The following is a 17,254-nucleotide window of genomic DNA, read 5'->3' as shown; positions in this document are numbered from 1 at the left end:
CTATAGTCTAGTCTATAGTCTAGTCTATAGTCTAGTCTATAGTCTAGTCTATAGTCTAGTCTACAGTCTAGTCTACAGTCTAGTGTATAGTCTAGTCTATAGTCTAGTCTATAATCTAGTCTATAGGCTAGTCTATAGTCTAGTCTATAGTCTAATCTATAGTCTAGTCTATGGTCTAGTCTACAGACTAGTCTATAGTCTAGTCTACAGACTGGTCTATAGTCTAATCAATAGTCTAGTCTAGTCTATAGTCTGGGCTATAATCTAGTCTCTAGTCTAGTCTATATTCTAGTCTATAGTCTAGTATATAGTCTAATCTATAGTCTATTTTATAATCTAGTCTAGTCTATGTTCGATTTAATAGTCTGTTCTATAGTCTAGCCTATAGTCTAGTCGATAGCATTAGTATAGTCTAGAAACAGTCTATACATATAATATAATCTATAGTCTTAACTTTGTTTAAGTCCATTTAGTCCACCTGACATTGTTTGTTCGTTCTTATTTATTTCTAATAAAATTTCAAATTAATGCACATATCTGAATAAGTAGTTCACCTCCACTGAGCCATCTGTCAATTTAACAAAAAGGGTTTTTTTTTTTTAATTTTAATATGTACCTGATAAATTTTACTGTTAAATTTATTGGTATGAATAAAAACAATGAAAAAATAAAATGAAATATAAAAATGTTTTAAAACGGAAATGAATAAATAAATTAAAGGAAACTACATTTTAAAATAACGTTTATTTTTAATAAACTTTTTAACGTTTCAATAGGTTTTCATTTAAGTTGAAGAAAAACTAAAACAAAATTACAATGACACAAATGACTTTGGGAATTTTAAAATTTCCCTCAGGCAAAATTGTATTAAAAAAGTACTAAATTTGACATAAAAACATATGTACATAACATACATACTTATACTATTATGCATTGCAGCAACACAACATGCAAAATCACTCAAATAGCAAAAAAAAAACATTTTCTCCCTTTTAACACCCTCTCCCTACAAACAAAAGTAATTCTCTTCCCACTAGATACACACATTAACTAAACCTTTATTATTTCTCCCCATCTCTCTTTCAGTTAATCTTTCTTACTTTGCGGTCAACGGTTTATTAGTAAATTTATGGTGTCTTTAATTAAATAATTTTAATATTAATAGTGCATCGTTTTTCATAAAATTAGTATTAAATTAAAGTTAAGTTAATATTCTATAAGTGTATGAAAAAATTAAAGTGTAAAGTTTTATAATAAAAAAGTTATTTGTGTGCAAATATTTGCTAGGAAAAAAGTAAATGCAAATGATGCAGCGTTTTTTTTTCATCATATTAGCTGCCGTGTTGTTGTTGTTGTAATTGTTAAGAATTAAAAAAATGTGCGTAAAGAAAAAAAGTGAAAAAGTAGTCAAAAATAAGAAAAGAGTTGCCAATTGTATAATTTTTCATGGGCAATAGGGGTTTTTTGAAATAAAGTGTAATTTTTTAAGAAAAAATGTGTAAAATCGTATAAAAATATAAAAATGTTACAAAAATTAAAAATTAAATAAAAGTAATTAAATAATTGAAGTTCATAAAAAAGAAGAGATAAAAATACGGAAAATTTTCAAACAACTCAAGAAGATGTTACCAAGCTCGGATAATAAGTAAGTAGTACTTTATTATGGTTATTGCTAAATCTATTAATTTGTATAAAATTCGATGTCGAAAATTATGGTTCGAGAATACTGTGTATATATTCTAAGATAAATGTTTGAAAATTGTCTAAAAATAAAACATTTTACTATGTACCTATAGAGAAAATAATTAGCATTTCTCTTTAAATAGATAATTAATTCATTGCGTTTGCCTTACAAAGATGATCATTTCTCTCTTTCTGCTTTATCGATAAATAAAAAATATATTGAAAATGAACTCCGATCAGTTCTTCTAAAATAACCCTAATAAATTGCTATAAACATATAATTGTTTATAGGAACTGATCACGGATGTGGATTCCGCGATTTCTCTGTATGTAAAAAACAGATCGAGATTTCTCTATAAAATGAATATTGATCGGCATTACTAGGTATATATACCTATATAGGAAAACTGAGTGATATTTCTCTTTAAGTAGAAAATTCATTGCGTTTTTCTTTGTAAAGAGAGAAATTATCACAATTTTTTGAAAAATAAAGAATTTATTAAAACTGATAGAGATTTCTCCATAAATAAAAAATTGATCGCGAATACTATATATATAGAAAGGGAAATGTTTAAGAATTATTTAAAAATAAAAAAATTAATCGTTACTTCTCTATTTATAAAGAGAGAAATGATCATATCTCTAAAGCTTAAGAATTTGGGGAAAGAGAACTGATCGAGATTTCTTTTCTAAAAAGAGAAAGAGAGAACTGTTCGAAATTTCTCTATAAATAAAGCGATGGATATTGAAAATTTTTTTTGCGATCTTTCTATAAAAAGTGAAGCCTTAGTTATTACTTAAAAACAAGTAAGAATTTATAGTCGGGCGAGGCCGACTATATAATACCCTACACCTGAATATGATGAAAATGTGATATAGTTTTCACAATAAAGCTCTGTGGATATTTAAGTTAAATTTTTTAAATTAAAATTGCGACCTGTAGTTTGATTACAAGGTTTACATAGACAAACAGACAGACGGACGGACAAAGGGACGGGCATAGCTAAATTGACTCAGAAAATTTAAGATGGGTATAGAACCAATATTATTGTGCGTTACAAACATCAGCATAAACCCACTATACCCTCCCCACTAAAGTGGTGTAGGGTATAACAATTAGAAGAATTTATCGAAAGAGAACTAATCGAGATTTCGAGATATTGAAAGAGAACTGATCGAGAATTCTTTCTAAATGGAGTATTGATCGTAATTTCTATAGAAAAACAGAACTATTCGAGATTTCTCGATTAAGAAATTTTTTTTGCGATCTTTCTATAAAATGTGAACTGTTAGTGATTTAAGTAAAAATGTTTAGATTAAAAATTGATGAAAACTTCTTTAAAAAAAACTAGTTTTCTATAGAAAAAATCATTTAGAATTCCTAGAGAACTTTATATTTAGAAAAGTGATTGAGGGAACAAAGAAAAACTGGATTTAGAGAGCATCTGTGGACAAAAAAAAAAAAAGAGGGAAAATATACCTTATTAGGGGTTGTGTTATTTGATATTTTTGTTCAGTTCGAATTGTACAATTTCCAGTTTAAGTTAATCAATGAGTTTAGAAAAAAAGCTTTAATAATACTTTCTATTTATAGCGCCAGTCGTAAATAATGTTTCGTGTTATTTTTTGCAAACAACTTTGGAAAACTCCCTTTTAAAACAAATTATTCAAACTTTTTACTAAAACAACTAATAAACATATTGCCCTTTTTTGTGTGATTGCAAGGGGGAAAAAAACAAGTAATTAGCATTTTTTTAGTAACAAGGTTTATGGTTTTTATATTAAAAAAAAAAAAAAATAAGAGTCGTTAAGAAAACATAAAAAAAACATCATAAATTACTTTTTAGTGGGCTGCAACCAAAAACCATCAATGTGTAACATGTTGTTTTTTCTAAACGACCCTTTTGCTGTTTTTTTTTATAAATTTTGGGTAGTTATAAAAAAAATCAAACAAATTAGTTTTTTTTTTGAAAGATAACACATATACACAAAGTTTCCTATAGATTTCTTTATATTACTTTTATTTGGTTATTTTTTTTTGTATTACTAATTCGTTACACATAAAATTTACAATTTTCTATACATTTTTTTTACATGCATTGACTGCCGCCATATAAAATTGAGAAATGAACGCGTTACAAAAATGTCAATATGAAATGAAATTTATTTTACATGAAATTGAATTTCAAATTTAAACGTCAATCATTCATTTGTTTAATTTTAATTTGTAAGTAAATTTTATTTTGATATCTCAAAGGGGTCATTTTTAAAATATTCTTTAGAAGTTTGATCTGAAGTGAACCACCTTCTTTCTAACTTTTCTCCTTGATGTTCTTTATATATTTAGTTTCACAAAAAAAAAAAAAACGCTTGTTAATTATACTTTACACCATTTTAGTGGGGAGGTTATATTGGGTTTGTGCTGATGTTTGTAACGCACAATAATGTTTGTTCTATATCCACCTTAAAGTATACAAATCGGCTCATAATTATTTTCTGAGTCTAGTAGCTATGTCCATCCATCTGTCCGTCCGTCTGTCTGTCTTTTCGTCCATATAAACCTTGTAATCAAACTACAGGTCGCAATTTTGGAGATAATTCAATGATCTTCTATTGCCCAAGGGACGAGGCCTATTGAAAATGGTTAACATCGGTCCATTATTTCAAATAGTCCCCATACAACTGAACCCCCGAATAGGGCCTTTAAACTTTGTAATCAAACTACAGGTTGCAATTTTAGAGATAAGTCAATGAACTTTGGCACATGATCTGTTATGGTACTTATTAAAAATGGTTAAAATCGGTTCATTATTTCACATAGCCCCCATACAACTGAACCCCCCAATAGGGTTTGTAAACATTGTAATCAAACTACAGGTCGCAATTTTGGATATAGTTCAATGAAATTTGGCACATGATCTTTAATGATACCGTAGACAAAGCCTATTGCAAATGGTAATCATCGGTTCATTATTTTACCTAGCCCCTATACAACTGAACCCCCCAATAGGTCTTGTAGACCTTGTAATCAAACTACAGGTCGCAATTTTATAGATAATTCAATGAAAATTTGTACATGATCGTTTATGATATCGTAGACAAACCCCCATATTCATAAACAAATTTTTATTTTATAATCGATTTATAAATCAAATTTCGTATGGAAATTTTGTTTTTAAACCTTTTATAAAATAAAGTGCAAAGTCTATTGAAAATGGTTAACATCGGTCCACTATTTCACCTAGCCCTCATACCACTGAACCCGCCGAGTAGGGCTTTAAAGTAAATAATCTGCAAAAACCAAGTTCTATACTAGACTTGATGACCCTCACGGATTCCATAATAATAGGTCCTCATATGACCCTAGCCCTTATGAAAAGCCTTCATCAAAATTTCACTTCACAATGTTCACAATTTTATTCAACAATAAGCAGCTTAAGTATGTATATCTGGGGCAAGATTCAATTCAACTTAAATGCTTTATTATGGCAACTAAAGCTCATTATATTTTTGTAAAAGGTGTAGCGTATTATATGGTCGGCCTCTTACGACTATAATACTTGTTTTCTTCTTTTTTAGTTTTTTTTTCACAAAGTCACTAAATTTAACGGTTATTTGAAAATTTAGTCATGCAGAAACATTTTTAATATTGAAAGTACACACATACATACATGCATATTTTACTTTTAAGTTATAATTAACTTAAATGCCAAAGAATATCTAATTATAATTTAATTTTTTTTGTTTGTAACTAGGGGCGTGTTTAATAGAAAATGAAATTTGATGCGACAAATACTATTCTTTAAATTTATTGTTAAAATATGAAATACAGAAAAAACAAAACAAAAATTAAAAAATATGCAAAATATGCTATAAAAATGTTGTTAATATGCAAAATATATGCAATTTATAGCAAAATATGCAATTTATGCATTTATAACAAATCGATGCCAATTTGTAGCAAATTCTTTGATTCGAAAAGAAAAATAGTTAAAAGTTATTTTAAGTTACTGACTATAAACATGCATTTACATAGAAATCCTTGCCCTGGTGATTATTGATCGAAATTTCTCTGTAAATAGAAAACCGATCGTTATATCCCTATAATAAGCAAACTGTTCGTCTATCATTTAACAATAGTTTATTGATTAAGAAATCTTTTTAAATATAAAGTTGATTAAAATAACTCTATAAATGGAGAATTGATTGGAATTTTTCTTAAAATATATTATTGATAAAGATTATTGTATTAATTGCGAAATGAAATGTCTTTATAAGCATACGCAAGGGAAAAAAGGCGTTTCCAATGTGTGACACCAAAGCGTTCATAATTTTTCTATAATATCTGTTGTCAAAGTATAAATTTTATAAACACCCGTTGTTTAAATGTTAACAAACGTGGTAAGCTTAATACTAACAATTTCGGAGTTTCGTTTTGTTTTCTCTGTATAGAGAATTGATCCAGAGTTCCTTATAAATGCAAAATTGATTGATATATCTTTGTAAATAGAGGACTGAAAGAGATTCTCTATAAATGAAGAAGTGATCGATAGTTCTGTTAATATAGATTGTATAAATTTCGGTGCTTTTCTCTCGGTTATTTCTTCTGTGTAGAGAATTGATCAAGAGTTCTTTATCAATACAAAATTTATCAAGATATCTTTGTAAATAGAGCACTGAGAGAGTTTTGTAAATATTGACAACTGATCGATCTATATTTGTCTTAAATTAGAGAATTATTCAAATTATTTTTTAAAAAGAAAAAATGATCGTGATTTCTTTATAAAATGTGAATTGATCGAGAATTTATTTTATAAAATGGAGAATTGATCGAAAATTCTCTATAAATAGATATGTTTATGAAATTTCTCTATAAACAGAGAATTGATCATGAATTCTTTATATATATGTGATTTATCGAGATATCCTTGAAGATAAAGGACTCGTCTATATTTCTCTTTTTTAATAGTTTAAGTTTTATTCTGAATAAAAATATTATGATAATTTCTTTTTAAAAAATAAATCGTCCAGAATTCTTAATGAATGGATAATTGATCAAGAGTTCTCTATAAAAAGAGAATTGATCGAGAATTTTCAAAGCCAATAAAAAAAATGAACTCAATTTCCTTATAAATAGCAAGCTGTTCGAATATTATCTAAAACAATAAATTTTGATCAAAATAGCTTTTTGAACAAAAATTTCATTAAGATTTTCTTGTAATTAGAGAATTGATCGATAGTTTTCCTAAAATAAGGTATTGATAAAGATTTTTATATTACACGCGAATAGAGAGTTACTCATTAAGTTTACAAAATTTCTTCACAAAAATGAAAATTAATCGAGAATTCTTTATGTGGAAAATTGATCAAGATATCTTTGTAAATAGAGGACTGAGAGAGATTAAGCAAAAATGGAGAATTGATCGAGAGATCTGCAAATGTAGAGAGCTGATCAATCATTTCTCTCTAAATGAAAAATAATTCTCGTTTTCTTCATAAATAGTAGAGAATTCTTTATTAAACGAAAATTAAACAAAAATTCACTATAAATTGATTTGTTTACAAAATTTCTCTAGAAAAGATTTGATTGCGATTTCTCTATAAATAGAGAATTGATCACGTTTTCTCTATAAATAAATAACTAATCGTAATTTCGTTTTAAATACAGAACTGTTCGATAATTTACTAAAAATAAAGAATTTTATCAAAAATTCTTTATGAATATAAAATTGATGGAGATTTCTCTCTGAATAGAATATTGATCGATATTTTTCTTAAAAAAGATCATTGACAAAGATTTATATATTAATCGGAAATACTTATTCAATAGAGAATTGCTATTATATTTACGAAATTACTCTATAAATAGAAAATTGATCGATAATTCTTTATATGTGGAAAATTGATCGAGATTTTTATGTAAATAGAAAACTGACTTATATTTCTCTAAAATTTTAAAATTATTTATGTTTTCTTAATAACTAAATCGAAATGATCGTGTTATCTTCTCTATAATAACAGAGAATTGATATAGAATTCTCCTTAAATAATGAAAGAGAGTTTATCAAGATTTTTATTGCACATGGAGGTTGAGATATGATCAACTGTTCTTCATAAATAAATAATTGATCGTGAATTCCTTATTATAAGAGAATTGATCATAATATCTCAAGAAATATATATTTAAGCAATATTTTTCTTAAAAATAGAGAATTGATCGCGATTTTTGTATAAATAATGAATTGATCTTTCTATTATAAAAAGGCAATTAATGGAGATTTCTTTAATATATAGAAAAAAACAAAAATGTTTTATAAATGGAGAATTGTTCAAGATTTATTTATTAATAGATAAAAGATTAATATTTCTATATAATTGTGAATTAATTTTAAATAGAAAATTGCTTATTATTTTCACGAAATTTCTGTATAAAAAGATAACTGATCGATATATCTCTTTAATTAAAAATTCATTATTCGAGTTTTCCTCATAACTAGAGAAATTATCGTGATATCTTTATAGAAGGAGAATTGATCTAGAATTCTTATTAAATAGTTTTTTTCTTATTAAATCAAAAAAGTTTTGTTAAAAGAAAATTATTCGACAGAAAATTGAGAATTGGTTAAAATTTCTTATAAAATAGATAAATAAAAGGTTTTTTTTCAGCAAATGGGGATTGAGATTTGATCTACTGTTCTTCATAAATAAAGAATTCACTGAGAATTCTTTAAATTCTTGAATATTAGAAAATTTCTTAAATAATTTATAAGGATTTTTACTACAAATAGAGATTGAGATTTTATCAACTGTTTTTTATAGATAATGAATTGATCGAGAATTCGTTAATATTACAGAATTGATGATTTCTCAACAAATATATATTTAAACAATATTTTTCTTAAAAATAGAGAATTGATCGAGAATTTTCTATAAATAGAGAATTGATCTTTCTATTATAAAAAGACAATTGATCGAAATTTCTTTAGAAATATGAAAAATAAAAAAAGGAGAATTAAACAAAATTAATTTATTAATAGATAAAAGATCAGTATTCCTCCATGAAAAGAGAATTGATGGAAAATTCTCATTAAAATTCGATTCATGTTGATCTTATATATAAAATTGATCAAGATTTTCATATAAAAAGAATCGATGGAGGATTTCTTATTAAAGAATTGATGTAGAACTCCTGATTATTTCAGAATCGATCTACATTTCGGTAAAAAGATATGTTTGATCATGGTTTTTCTAAAAAGAGAAATTGAGAATTATATAAAGTTTTAAATTTATTAAAAATTCTCTTTTGAAATTTCTCTAAAAGTAAAGAATAGAATAATGTTTCATAAATAGAGAGTTGATCAAGAATTATATTTTAATAGATAAATGATCATTACTTCTATATTAAAAGAGAATTGATCGTAAAATTCTTATTAAAAGGAAGTATATGTAGATCACATATAAATAATCGATCAAGATTTTTATAAAAAAGAAATGATCAAGAGTTGCTTAGGTAAAAACTGATATAGAATTCCTTTAAAATATAAAAATTAGATTTGTTTTTTAAAAAGGGAACTGATCGGTTCTCTTAAATTAAAGAATGCAACAAGAATGACCTACAAATGGATAATTGATAGATTATTAGAGAAATCCTTTAGCTAACCATAGAGTATAAATGGAGAATGCTTTATAGATTAAGAATTGATCGTGTTTTGTATCCTTTAGTAAAGATCTTATAAATCTCTATTTTTTTGATAGAGAGAAATCAAAGAGACTTTTATTAAAACTAAACATTCTTAAGCTGAATTCAAATTAAATTTAGTTTAACTCAAATTATTTTCAACCGACCATTAAAAATTTTGTATTTTCTTTATTTAAAAGAAAAAAATAATAACTTCTTAAAATTCACAATTTTTTTTTCACTATAATTACACACAGTTAACAAAACGCTATTTTACTTAGTAATAACCGACAATTGTTTTACTTTCAAAAAAAAAAAAACAACAACCGAATACCACCTGTCCACTACATTTATTATGCATCAATGAGTCTTATCAAGAACCTAAACTAATCATTATTATGAACATGTGATTGATACTTGTAACTTAAATACACTATTTATTTAAACCATTGGCATTACGTAGAAGAAGAAAAAACCAGAGAGAAAAAACAAATCAAACTACACTTTATAATTATACAGTCCACTAACTTAAGTCAAGTCAACTATTTAAACAAGTAGGAAAGTATAGTCGGGCATGGCCGACCATATAATACCCTACACCATGAGTATATTTTTAAAATTTTTACTTTTTATAAAATTTTTATTTTTTGTAAAGAAACTTTTATGTTGAATATTACCATAATTCCAAAATATTTAAGCCATTTATTGATAAAAAACTAAAATTTCTAAATAAGGCATTATATAGGCCAAATATGGGCCGATCCTCGGTAAATTTGGGAAAAGGATATATTTCTAAATAACAGTTAGTTTTGTTGAGTTTCATTGCGATACAAATGGTTACAAGTCAATTTTAGACGTTTAAGTCATTTTTTGAAGGGGGGTTTGTATGGGGGCTAGGGTCAAATATAGGCCGATCCTTACGAAAATCTGCAGTATCATTTATACTTATATAAAACTTATTTGTGCCAATTTTTAGAGAGATAGCAGAATATTTGACGTAATTATAGCATAAAAAGTTCAAATCGGGAGGTACGGTTGTATGGGGCCTAGGTGAAATAATGGACCGATTTCAACCATTTTCAATAGGCTTCGTCCTTGTGCCAAAAAACATGCTTGGTCCAAATTTCATCAAATTATCTTGGGAATTGCGGCCTGTACCTTGCGCACAAGGTTTACATGGACAGCCAGCCAGCCAGCCGGACAGACGGACGGACGGACATGTCTTAATCGACTCAAAAAATGATTCTGAATCGATCGGTATACTTTAAGGTGGGTATTGGACCAATATTTTTGTATGTTACAAACATCAGCACAAACGTATAATACCCTCCCCACTATAGTGGTGTAGGGTATTAAAAACAACAAATAAAATTTTATAATAATCACCCTTCTTGTGCACAATACAACAATGTTGCATGTATGTATGTTTAATTTACCTGTTTAAGTACAGAGTACAAGTTTTTAAACCCTTGATTATCACAAACCATTAAATGACACATTAAAAATATTTATAGTTTTTTTTTCAAAAAAGAAAAAAAAAACGTCATAAAAAATGTAATAAAAAAATCCACCTTTTTTTATCCAACTGATTACTGATTGGCATATGACCACTTTTTTCACCCTTCATTAGATATTTAACTTTTCTCCTGCTCGTCCTCCTCTTTATCATGTGTCAACTTGGGATATAAAATTCTTTGCGTTTATTTTACCCCTTTTTGTGTTTATTACCATTTTTCCTGTGTTTTTTTGTTTTTTTTTTGGGTTATTAGTTCAGTATTTTTTTGGGTGTTCAATTGTGTGGTTTACACTCGAAGAAAAAATGTTAGTTGTTTTAGGATTAATGTCTTTGCTAGAATTTTTCTATTGCTTAAAATTTTCCTTATTCAAAATTTGAGAAAGGTGTCACTAGGGTTCTATAAATCGACTTTCGAAAAATCGAACAATCGACTTTTTGTCGAAAAAAGTCGAAAAGTCGAAATCGACTATTATGTTCCAAAAAAAGTCGATAACTCGATTATCGTCTACGAAAAAAGTTGAAAAGTCGACTTTGTAATTAAAAATAGGAAAGTCGAAAAAAATCGATAAGTAAAAAAAATGTCGAAAAGTCAAAAAGTCGTAAAAAGTGGCATAAAAGTAGTAAAAATCTCAAAAAGTCGAAAACTCGAAAATTTTAGAAAAAAAGTTTAAAATAGTCAAAAAATTTAAAAAAGTGGAAAAATAAGTCAAAAACTCTAAAATAGTCGGAAAAACTCGAAAAGAGTATAAAAATATTCCAAAAAGAGTCGAAAGAAATCGAAAATAGTCAAAAAGTTGAAAAAAATCGAAAAATCTTTAAAAAATTAATAAGTTGAAAAAAGTCGAAAAAATCGAAAAGTCGACTTTTTATAAAATACTAAAAGTCGACTTTTAACTAATTGCAAAATGTCGAAAAGTTGGAAAAATCGAAAATAGTAGAAAAAAGTAAAAAAAAATTAAAAAAGTGGAAAATAAAGTCAAAATTTCTAAAATAGTCGGAAAATTTGAAAAAAAGTATAAAAATATTCGAAAAAAAAACTCGAAAAAATGTCGAAAGAAATCGAAAATATTCAAAAAGTCGAAAAAAAAATCGAAAAGTCGAAAAACGTCGAAAAGTCGACTATTTATAAAATACTAAAAGTCGACTTTTAACTAAATGAAAGTCGAATAATCGGCTTTGCATAACATGCAAAAAATCGACTTTTAACTAATTGCAAAATGTCGAAAAGTCGTAAAAAGTCGAAAAGTAGGAAAAAAATTGAAAAAATCGGAAAAAATCGAAAAAAAAGTCCAAAACTCGAAAGTAGTAGAAAAAAAATTCAAAAATAGTCATAAATTTAAAGAAAAGTGGAAAATAAAGTCAAAATCTCTAAAATAGTCGGAAAAACTCGAAAATAGTTGAAAAATATTCGAAAAAAAACTCGAAAGAAATCGAAAATAGTCAAAAAGTCGAAAAAAAAAATTGAAAAGTCGAAAAAAATCGAAAAGTCGACTTTTAACTAAATGAAAGTCCAAAAAATCGACTTTGCATAAAATTTATAAAGTCGATTTTTTTGCTTTAACAAGATCTAAACTGAAAGACAAATTTTATTCTAATCCGCCTTTTATAATACAATTTTTAATTGGCTATCTAACAATCTTTGTTTGATCTTAATGATGAGAATAAGAGCTCATGACTTGTAATCACCGTACTGGCTCCAATTAGTATAATAAATTGTTTAAACGTTCTTAATGAGGAAAACCGTTTAAGAAACATGACATAATTGACACGATGTAAAAATCTGCTATTGAATAATGGGTAAAAATCTTCGAATGAAGGAGAAACGGGACAAAACAAATAACCCCGTTTAAAGAAGGTATACGTAATATAATTATCTATGTTTAATAGTAAAATGGATCGTTAAAGAGATCTGCAGTTGAGGAAGAAATTTGATGATAAAAGTATCTTAGAAAGAAGGAGGAAAAGTGACATGATGCAAAAATCTGGGTAAATATCTCCGAATGTAGGAGAAACGGGGCGATACAAATAACTCCGTTTAATGGAGGTATGGGTTAATATAATGATCTATATTAAAAAGTTGAAATGGATCGTTTAAGAGATCTACGAATCGTTAAAGAGATCTGCAGTTGAGGAAGACATTTTTGGATTAAAGAATCTATGATAGAAGTATGACATAAGTGACACGATGCGAAGATGTGGTATTAAATAATGGGTATGAGTTAAAACAATGATCTATGCTTAAAAGTAAAATGGATCGTTAAAGAGATCTCCTGCTTAAGAAGAAAGAGAAAAAGTTGCTATGCGAACGCCAATCAATTTATGAAGTAACAGGATCATCTAGAAATCTCTCAGAATTGAGCTATAAAATCATTAAGTATGCAACTTAATTGTCTTCGTCTATTCTACAAGGTTTCGGTTTCCATATACGCTTGATGTCTTCCAACTCAATCATGTCCGTACAATTAGAGAGACCAATTCTAACTAAGACTTCAACATAATATGGACATCATACGCGCAGAGTGGTCAGCATACAATTTGCTTTAGTACAAGCTCATGAGTCATGTCGAAGAAATGTTCGGGAAACTTTACTTTATATTCTCTCCGATTGATAGTCATGGATGATAAAGCCAATGCTTTTATATGGTGTAAGTTAATTAAAAGCGGGTATAAGTCTTAGATCCAGTGATTACTTCATATATTGGACGTCTGCGATCAAAAGTAGGAGACATAAATTATCGTAAATTTTAAGATATTGATCTCAGATAAAAGCTCGTGGTAAAGTAGGCATAGCGAACAGAGAAATCTGCTTTAAAAATTCAGAAACCGAGATATAAAAAGCTTTTCATGATCACATTACTAGCTTCCAGGTGAAAGACAGTGTAATTTTGAAATGTGTTAAATCGGCCGATTAAATAAATGACACATTTAGATGTGATAGCTTAAGGGCGATAGTGGCGTTATTAACTGATTTTAATCAACATTTCTTCCTCCACGAACTTCTATATAATAAGACTATCGGTAACGAAAGAGCGGAGAACTTTAAAAAGTGAACTTTGAAAAAGCAAAATTTTTCGAAGCGGATTCAAAAGAATAATTAAGTACATGGAATAATTGAAGTGAGGGTAAATCCACAAAAAGTAAAATGTATTTTGAACGAGTTGAATACGAGACTTACAGGGAACTCGTATGAGAATGAGATATCGCGCTCACAAGAGAATTTCTTTCAATCAAATGAAAGTAACCAGCAAAATAAAACAAAGTACTTTCAAAAGAATTATATTTTAATTCCTAATAACTTCCAAAAAAAGAACATAAAAATTACTTCCTGAGAATGACTTGAGATGTAGTGAATTTGGAATCAAATAAAAAGGACATACCTCCTATGACAAGCCTGCGTTAAAATAATAACATCTTTAGGGTTTTTTTTTTCATTAGTACTTCTATGGAGTAAATTCTACTTATTTTTCGTTTCTTTGGAGTTCTTTTTTTTTTGTGGGTTAGAGCATGCATTGAGGATAGTGAAATACTGGAAATTTGTGGAAATTAGATCCAAACATCTTCGTAGCGATGTTATAAAAGATATAGATATTTAAATCGTTTACATCGTTTACATACAAAATTTTTACAATAAATCATCGATAACTTTATTAGGCATTTATGGATATGGGAAAATGCCTAAGAAACATAGATGAAAACATTTTAAGGAATTACATCCACATGAATCAGCAACTCAGTTCTAAAACTTTGGATTCCTTTTTAAAAGTGATTAATTTTACAAATCCTTCATGTTAGGGATTGTACTATAGAATGGATTTCAAAATATTGCATAATCCATTGTCCTACTTTTCAATTTAGTCTAATCTTTAAGGATATTCTATTATCCTTTTCCGGAAAATTAAAGTGAATATCTATGCAAAAATATCTTAAAGTTCTTTCAAAAGAATTTTAACAATTTTAGCGCAAAATTAAAAATATGCCGGTTTTTACAGTTGAGTTGAAAGGTACAAAAAGGATCACCCAAGGATAAAGTAATTTATTTTTACAAAATCATAATGTGTGACATTTTTTCAGTTTTACGAAAACTTTTAAACGAGTGTAGATAAAACGTGCGTTTCAACAATTAGGCAAACTGACTGTTTGTCCGTCTGTCCGTCCGTCCGTCCGTCCGTCGGTCTGCTTGCCTGCCTGACAGTATGTTTAATTTTAAAGTTTTTCTCTTGTTATTGTAACAATTCTATAAAACAATTGTTGTACGTATTCAAAATAATAATGATGATGATGATGGTCCCTTATGTTATTTCCCTTCTGTTTGAGTTTGTGTACGTTTGCTTTCCTGTTAACGTAATTATTGTAGATATTTCATTTTTTTTGTTGTTCTGTTCTGTTCTATCACAAATCCCCTGAGTGTCGTCATAATGTGTGCATTCATATTTTCTGAATTGTATTGTAATGTACTTGTATTGTGTTGTATTTAATTCTTTTTTTTGTTGCTTTTCATTTTTATAGTTCGTTGAATAGGTTGAATGTGTTGAATCGACTACTTTAGAGCCTTAGTGAGCCTGGGACTGTCACTGATTAGTGTGTGTGAGTGTTTTTTTACGTTTTTCTTTTAGAATTTATTTGATTTGTTGTTTTATTTCTTAATGTTCATGCTGTCATAATCATAGATAATTTTTTTATTGTTTTTGGAAAAGTAAAACTGTTTCTTACTTAATCACAAATGAATTTTTAATTACAAAAAAAAATGTAATAAATTTCTGAGATTCATAACAGATGTTCATTCATATTAAACTTAAATCTTGAAAAATGTAGTATGTAATTATAGCATTTTTCTTTGTTATAAATTGCTAAATAATTTCAAGGAATAGGGGTATTCTTTTGAAGGAAAGAAAAAATTAAATTAAGTGGAATGTAAAGAAACTTTAAGGAAATTAAACTTTAATTTCCGCTTGAACGCGAAAACTTTTATTTCATTTTATAAATATTTAATAAAATTTTTATCAATAAAAAAAACTTACGTTATTTGACCCTTAGCCTTTCAAGTGAAAAATTGTTCACAACATGACTTTAAACAGCAGAAAACTGATAATATGCCCATAATAAGATCTAAGCCAGGTGCTTATCAAATAAACAGTGTGTGATAAAACTTTTTTTTGCTAACTAAACAAATCATTTAGAAAATGTTTGTCTCTTTGAAGGGTTTGTTAAAGAAACTTACAAACAACATTTAATTCCAATAAAAAACACAAAAATTTATGAAACTTTTGCAATATGCAAATTATTTTCTACACACAAACCCTCTTCAAGAAGAACTTTTTAGTTCTTTACAAAATTAAGCTTTTATACTCATATCTACTACATACTCCTTTTCTGTCTGGAATTTCCAAGTGTTAGGTATTGTGCCATAACTTAAGTCCCTGATTAGAATATAAAGTTTTTTTCTTCTTCATCATCTTTCTTCCTTGGCCTAATGATTGAATACTAAATGAACGACCGCAAAGAACCACCACTCTACAAACAATAAGCATAATTTCAAAGAATTGTTTATTAAAATCTATTTGTTATGTCAGAAAGCAGAGGGGGAAAACACATTTATCTTCTTTAGAGAACTGAAGGTTTCCTTTAAAGAGCAATAATAAGAAAAACATAAAAAAGCTTTAGTTCTATTAAAACTTCTTTCAGAAATAAACAACAGTTTTATTTATTTTTTTCGGTTGTTCTACAATTTTTTCTCTGATGTGCTTTAAGCAAAATTCAATAGAGAACATACAGTAATAAATGAATATAGAAAGGAAATATACGTGTATTTTTTATATATGCTGTGATCTGTTTACGTACATATAAGTGGGGGACAGAGATTGGAAGGAGTGTGGAACACAAAGATAGAAATAGATAGATAGATAGATAGATAGATAGATAGATAGATAGATAGATAGATAGATAGATAAATAGATAAATAGATATATAGATAGATAGATAGATAGATAGATAGATAGATAGATAGATAGATAGATAGATAGATAGATAGATAGATAGATAGATAGATAGATAGATAGATAGATAGATAGATAGATAGATAGATAGATAGATAGATAGATAGATAGATAGATAGATAGATAGATAGATAGATAGATAGATAGATAGATAGATAGATAGAAAGATAGATAGATAGATAGATAGATAGATAGATAGATAGATAGATAGATAGATAGATAGTCTATAGTCTAGTCAATAGTCTAGTCTATAGTCTAGCCTATAGTCTAGTCTACAGTCTAGCCTATAGTCTAGTCTACAGTCTAGTCTATAGTCTAGTCTATAGTCTAGTCTATAGTCTAGTCTATAGTCTAGTCTATAGTCTAGTCTATAGTCTAGTCTAT

The sequence above is a fragment of the Lucilia cuprina genome, chromosome 4, assembly GCF_022045245.1.
Source record: "Lucilia cuprina isolate Lc7/37 chromosome 4, ASM2204524v1, whole genome shotgun sequence".
NCBI classification, from domain to species: domain Eukaryota; kingdom Metazoa; phylum Arthropoda; class Insecta; order Diptera; family Calliphoridae; genus Lucilia; species Lucilia cuprina.
Note: the sequence above shows the minus strand (reverse complement) of the source record.